This window comes from Pinus tabuliformis, chromosome 9 (assembly GCF_031772625.1).
Source record: "Pinus tabuliformis cultivar Carrire ecotype Pingquan chromosome 9, CPIR1, whole genome shotgun sequence".
NCBI classification, from domain to species: domain Eukaryota; kingdom Viridiplantae; phylum Streptophyta; class Pinopsida; order Pinales; family Pinaceae; genus Pinus; species Pinus tabuliformis.
Window position 1 is genome coordinate 1,909,677,906 of NC_142307.1, and position 7,849 is coordinate 1,909,685,754.

The following is a 7,849-nucleotide window of genomic DNA, read 5'->3' on the forward strand; positions in this document are numbered from 1 at the left end:
GTAAACTGCATTCAAATGCATGCTAGTCACATTATTTTCTGTTGGACAATTATATTGCAGATAAGTAGGCATTGTGCTGCTGGACAATTGTTCAACTTATGAATAATTACAGGTAACCAAAAAAATTGGTTTCTTTAGTAGAGAACTATCTAGCAGAAAATGAAAATAGATTGCTAGTCTTTGCTTTCAGCTAGGACTAACATCCTTTGAGTTTTCTTTGATCTTCAAGACAAACTATTTCCACTGTTAAAACTTAAATAGATATAAGGTAGAGGGTAGGCAATATTTAGCTGGCCAGAGGCCAAGACTACTTTATGTAACCCAAAGTATAATCGTGAACAACTATAGTTTGTATTGAAACACTTGCATATAGGCAATGAAGCACATAAAGTTCCATCGTAAGTTGCACATGTACATAATCAAAATGTTTGCTATTAAATAATTTAAGAATCAATACACATTTTAGCCTAGGAGACCATGACCATATACAACGATGAGAATAGATAAATGATTTCCCAACTTAATATTCAAACTCAGTTTGATTTTCTTGTTTATAATCCAGGAAACCATGGTAAGAATGCCTGTAGATCCGAAGGAGGAGCTCAGAATGATGGCTCAAGAAGTCCGTGGTTATGTGGAAGCTGTGATGAATAGTCTTGCTGCAAATGTTCCCAAAGTAAGACATCCATGTGGATGAGCACACTGTTATCACTTAGGTTGTCCTTTTGATCAGCGCAAAAGGATACGGCCGAGGTAACCACAGACCAATCTTTGGACTGTAGGTTCTAGCCCACCTGCAATTAGAGAGGGCTCTCTCTTTCTGATTTAGCTTTGTTTGAAGATGATTTTAGGCTAGCTGTTGAGTTCAAGGGGGTTTTGTTTAGTTTTTGGTGGGAAGGATTATACTTTCAGGTAAAGAGGCAGGGATAGCATGAAAGTTTCAGAACCATTGGGCGTGGAGTCAAGGAGTAGGACTGCTGGTGCATTTTCTTGGTCACAAGAAGGAATATGGAGCAAGCTAGCTGCATATGAAACAATCATTCAAGGTAAAAAGATGGATTAAAGGCTAAGGAATGAGGGGAAATTAAGAATCTCTCATTCAGGTTAGCAGAAAGAAGATAAATGAGCCCTATCTAGGAGCAGTTAAGAATTCCTAGATAACAGTCATTCATATGTGAAAAAGGTCAAACATGAGCCATAACAGAATTCATATTTATGCCCAATTCAATAAGAAAACATTAAGAAGCCACAGAAACTGAGCATAGAGTGCGGCTAAGCAAATTCTAAACCAATCATTTGTTCTGTAACTTAAGCATATGTGAAATTTGAATAACAGAGGTAAGAAACACTTATTGATTCATGTTGCAACACAAGAATTCCACATTCAATTCCTCAGACCATTAGACACAGAGCAGACAGTCATTCCTCCAAAGCTTTTCAGCAATCTTTGATTAAGTAACACATCTCAAATATCTAGTGCGAGTCTCTAATGAATATTATCAACCAACCAACGCTTAAAAAAATACAGAGGGCGGTATATATAGGGAAAAAATGTCCAAAATTGTCTAATACAGCTTGACCTAAACAGGTCTGAAAGAAAATGATTACTTTAACCTAATCTTATCCAGAAATAAATGCAAGAAAATATCTCTGAGTTGTGTTGAGGGCAGTCATATCAAAATTGAGTTAATGTGTTGTCCTCGCTGGCTTGGTGCAGTGTTTCTGCAATAACTGTGCATGGGTCTTTGCTCCATTTCCGTTCGGTGGCTTTAAATGCTTTACTTGTGATTTGAGAGGTTTGATGGGCTCACACTACTTTATTTGACTTTGTTGGAGGCCATTAAATGTTAACCTGCTTTGGGAATTGATGATTTCCTTTAAAAATATTCGACTGATACTCTTTGCCGCTTCTTCGATGTGTTGGGGTACTGAAATTGTCAAATCACTATTTAATGGCCGCTGTTCAGCCCTCTGTTGCTTTAAAAACTGCGTTTGCCCCTTTATGAATGCTTCGTGAAGAAAAACGAGTCATTCTGCGCCTTTTGGGCTTGCTGGGGGCTGCGCGATGAGGGTCTTTCCATTTTGGCCCATTTCTCGTAGCCATGCACGATTAGTGCATGAAAAACCGCGTCAGAATTTGAATCCGGGGTTCCTAAGCACGATTTTCGCCTTCGCGCCTTTTTTGCTGATGACATCAGCATGACATCAGCGGGTGGGACCCAGTATGGCAGTGACGTGGCAGGGTGACGTCAACATGTATGGCGGGTGACGTGGCATTTACACGGTGGCAGTGACGTGGCAGGGTGACTTGGCAGTGCGGTGGTAGGAGGCCGACACAGGTTGATGACGTCAGCGATGACGTGGTGCTGACGTAGGAGGGCAGAAGCAGTTTTCGGTTTTGGGTGCACCGCCTTTGGGCAGATGGTGGTATTGTCAGAGGGGGCTCCGCCACAGCCGGGAGGGCGACGCGTGGCGGGAGTACGACGGTAAAACTGCTGAACTCCCCGACGCTAACCCTCGGGCTGTTTGGGATATGAGGAGGCTTGCCCACCGTAGATCTGGGGCACGGGCGATCGGACGGCCGGCGGTCATGGACGAGCCAGTTGAGGATTAAGGGATGAGCGCACGAATATTCAAATTTTAATACAATGCCACGGGGGGTTTAAAAACTTAGGAAATGTGGGTTTTTGGGGATTTTAAAAGTGAGCGGGTCCAATATTTGGTGGGTAAGACCTTAGGATGAGGCGGAAAATGGGTTTTTTCAGGGTTAGGGCTTAGGGGAAATGGTTATTAGTTTGACCAGAGGTCAAACTAACCCCTGTAAGGACACGGATGGGCAAAAAACAGCCCTAGCTGGACTGTTTTTTCCCGGACTTAGATGAATAGGGCTATAGTGCCAGGGAGGGGGTATTATTATATTTTTGGGATTTTTATACACAGTTTTAGTAGGGGAAGGGGAAATAGATAGGGGGCTATATAGTAAAGTCAGTAGTTAATATGACAAGTGATAAGAAAGCGCTAAGTATGTGAATCTTAGGCTGCAAAGGGAAAATAGAACTTGTAGAAAAGGTATGAGTGCCTCTAAGTAAAGCAGATCTGTACTTAGGAAAATGATATGAAAATGATGAAACTAAGAGGAATCAAGAAGATCTTGACCTCTTCGGGAAGTTAGTAAGTGATTTAGGGAATAAGAAGAAAGGGGAGTTAGTGATGTCCAGCTTGAGCTCCTCCAAATGGAAAACTGCCTCCAACCTGTGATTTGAAAACATATAACACTTTGAAACACAAAATTGATCATGAATCATCATTCTGCAACCTCAAAACTACCTACCCAGCCTACTGGCCTAACATTTTTTCTTCTTTTTGGTTTGGGTGCACTTAGACTTGCAGACCCAGCTTTACAATTTTTCTTTTGACTCTCCTCCTATCTAAATCTACACTTATTTCTGCCAAGGGCCCAGATTGAACAGTTGGGCTCCTTTGATTCTCTACCTATCTACAAATCTGCCAAGATTAAGTTGTTTGGACAGATAATGAGTCTTTATATTCTAAAACAAGAAATTGAAACCTAGGGGGGCCAAGATTAAACTGTTTGGCCTTCCCTTAACTGAAAACTCTTCAAAATTGGAATACAGCAGTGGCATTTGGACTAGCACACTTTCATGGCCTTTTCTTTAGCCTCTTTTGGAAATATGGAACCTTGCAGCATGAAGGATGACATATTTGGCATGTAAAAATGTCAATCATGAAATATGGACACCTGTTGCAACAGGAGGCAAACAGTGGCTCCACTTGGGGATGACTTTTCCTTGTGAAAAGCCAAGAACAGCAGGTCAGACTGCCTTGATCTTCTGTTGTTGCTGTAGACTGAAAACACTTCTTTGTGCTGACTGTTAGATAATTGAAACTTCATAATAAGAACAACACTTTCCCTCAACTGAATTTTTATGAACTGTATAGCATCGCCTGCTTTCTTCTGCTTGCTTGATATTATATAGAATGTTGCTTGAGCATTGCCTTTGAAAAACATAGACCAAAACTGATGTATTTCCTTTAGGCTTGGTCTAGAAATAGTTGCTGATGTGAAACTTAAGACTGCAAGACTACAAACAGCTTCTTTTTGCCATGAATTGTTGTGATGTGACATTGCTACTCTTGCTGTTTTGTTGAGATTAGTGCAGAGACAGAGCTTTTAAAATTGGAATACTTCCATTGGCTGTGTCTTCACAAAATTTACTGCTGCTCCTCTAACATTCGGAAAAATAAAACAAAGTGTTGATATATACAAATATTACTGTACAAAAGATATATACAAAGCTGCATTATATCCCTTAAAAGGGATCATGGTAATGTTTCAACATACGGCCATTAACAGGGCCTTCTTCAGCAGTGCTGCCCTCTATAGATTTGAGAAAATATGTGTTATTTCCCTGAATAGCAGAAATAACAAATGGCCCTTTCCATAAAAAATCAAACTTGGCATGTTTGCCCTTGTCTTCTCTTCGTGAGTCCCACCTTAGAACTTTGTCACCAATGTAGAAATCCTCAGCCTTGACTCTCTTATCAAACATCTTTTTGAGCTTCTCTTGCAAAGTTTGAGCTCTGTCATAGACCTGTTCTCTGGTTTGATGAAGATGAATGGTCTGATTGATTCTTCGTTGGATGTCATTTGGCTCAACCTGAATCTCCTGTAACAGTCTAATAGTAGGGATGCCCAAGGATGAAGGAAATCTGGCCTCCATGCCATATACTAGCTCATAAGGGCTCATCCCAATAGATCTCTTTGTTGAAAGTCTATCTGCCCATAGGGCATTTACCAGCTTTTTGTGCCAGTTCTTCTTGTTTTCTTCTAGCACTTTCTTTATGATGTTGATGAGGGTTTTGTTGGATGATTCGGCCAAGCCATTACCTTGAGGGTAATAAGCTGTAGAGTGGCCCAAGGTAATATGAAATTGGTGGCAAAAATTGATCATCTTATTGGATTTAAAAGCAGCGGCGTTATCAGTAATGATCTTTTCAGGGCAGCCAAATCTAGAAAGGATGTTGCACTCAAGGAATTGGATAATGATGGTGTCATTGGCTTGCCTACATGGGATGGCTTCAACCCACTTGGTGAAATAGTCAGTGGCTGTTAGGATCCACTTGTGTTGCCTGAGGAAGAGGGATGGATTTCTCCAATGAAGTCAAGACCCCATTGTTGAAAAGGTTTTTCGGTTGAGATGGGTTTAAGGGGCAAGGGCAACAGCTTTCTTTTGCCCTCAAAGATTTGGCATTTGTGACATGACATGGCAAACTTCTTTACATCTGCAAAAAGAGAGGGCCAATAGAAACCAGCCCTTAAAATTTTATCAGCAGTGGACTTCCAATATAGATGTCCTCCACAGTCACCTGCATGGAATTCTTTCATGACTTTGTCAGTTTCACTCATGGTTAAACAATTAAGCAATATACCTTCATGATTTTTCCAAAATAATGCACCATCTATGACACAAAACTTTGAAGCCTTCATTTTCAAAAATCTTTTCTTGGTTTTGGACAATCTTGGGGGAGCAAACAGGTTTAACAATACAAAACATATATCAGCATACCATGGAGATTGTAAAAAGGTTTCACTGATTCGTGGAGTCGCCAGCTCCTGTTCATTGTCCAGCTGGTTAATGTCTAAGGCTTGAAAGTTTGTTTTGGACATCAGTTTGGCTAAACCTTGTCCCTTTATCAGTTTGGTTGGTTTTATTTCTATGTCATACTCAAGGATGTTTGCAATCCACTTGCCTCTTTTGCCTTCTAATCCCTCTAGGGTTAGTATGTCTTTTACAACAGCACTTGGGATATAGGAAATCACATGTGAATATAAAATGTACACTCTGAAATCCTTGATGGCCTTGACAAGGGCGTAGGCCTGCTTTTCCATGATTGGGTATTTCAAAGGGGCATCTCTTAAGGCTCGGCTGAAAAATGCAATTGGCTTTTCAACTCCCTGTTCATCCTTTTGCAAAAGGACAACAGCTATAGTGTGATCAGATGCAAAAGAAAAAATGATAAAGTCTTTGTCAAACTGTGGGCTGGTGAGGACATGAGTTTGGGTTAAGGTAGATTTTATACTCTCAAAGGCTTGCTTGGTCTCAAGAGACCATTTTACCTTGGCATCCTTTTTTAACATGTTGCTTAACAGTCTTATCAGCTCGGCTAGATTTGGGATAAATCTCCTTAGGAAATTGATCTTTCCAAGGAAAGCTTGCAGCTCCTTGATGTTTCTTGGATATGGGATTTGGAGGATGGCTTGAATTCTTTCAGGATCAATTCTAATCCCATCCTTTGATATGATGTGGCCAAGTAATCTGCCTTCTTCAAGGCCAAAGAGAGACTTCTTGGGATTCAAGGAAATGCCATATTTCCTACATGTCATGAATATTTGCCTCAAATGTTTTAGGTGCTCCTGATCAGATTTAGAAAATGGGGTCAAGTCATCAAGGTAGACAACTAGGAAATCATGTATTTCCTTGGCAAATGCAATATCCATTGCTCTTTGAAAGGTAGCACCAGCGTTATTAAGTCTGAATGGCATCTTTACATACTTAAATGTTCCCCGCGGTGTGGTAAAGGCAGTCTTGTCCTGGTCATCCGGGTGAACAAGTATTTGATTGAAACCTGAAAAGCCATCTAGCAAAGAGATTCTAGATTACCCCACTACTCTTTGTAGGATGTGGTCCATCTTGGGCAAGGGTTAGTGGTCTTTTAGGGAGACTTGGTTTAAATTTCTCAGATCTACACAAAGTCTAATTTCACCTGTCTTTTTTCTTGTGGGAACAAGATTGGACACCCATTCAGAAAATCTGATGGGTGCTATGATACCTACTTCAAACATCCTTTTTACTTCCTTTTCAATCAGGGGAAGAAGCATAGGGTTGATTCTCCTCAGTTTCTGTTTGAAGGGTTTCTGGTTTGGTTTTAAGGGAATGGTGTGTTGGATTACTGAGGTGTCATAGGACTTCAAGTCCTCATAACTCCAAGCAAATACATCTTGGAATTCTTTAAATAAATCAATATACTTAGGCTTTTGATTAGGTGGCAAATTTTTGGATAGTTTGATCATTTTTGGCTTCTCTACTGTCCCAATGTTGTGTTCCTCTATATCAGAATTGAAAGGTTGCATTTTGGGTTTTTTGGGAACATCATTAGCATCAAACATGTCTTCCAATGGGGTTAGGCCAGCAGGCAAAAAGTTATCTTGTAAGTCAATGACTTCAGCCTCTGTTTTGGCTATTTCCTCCAAATGCATTTGTTTCAGCTCTTCTATGTTTGTATTGTCAAAAACAGTTGGGTTTAGGATTTGTTTGGCTGTTACAGATGTTACATCCTGCTGATTTTCATTTGTTTGTTGTTGTTCATCCGTCATAACATCCATGTCAATGTTAATATTTGCAAACTCATGCTCAAGAGTAAGGAAATTGTTAATCTAGGCATCATTCTCGAATACTTGCCAATCTTTAACATTATTTGGGATAGCAGGCCTATGTTTTATCTCAACAGTAAAGTAGTGGTTTGGCTCAAAGGGAAGCTTGCATGTACTAGCAAAAGTGGCTAGGCTGTGTGCATGAATGTTATGATCTCTTGAGATTTTGGCAAGCTTGGATTCGGTGAATGCATTAAGTATACTAGTGGCAGCAGTCCTATAGGCCCTCATTCTATTGTCATTAGTAACAAAGTTACCTTTCATCTGTTGTATGATTAAATCAGAGTCACCTAGAATAGACACTTTGCAGCTCCTAGAGCTTTGAGTAGTTTAAGGCCTAGAAGCAGAGCCTCATACTCTGCCATGTTGTTTGTGCATTTGAAATTTAGTTCGTAG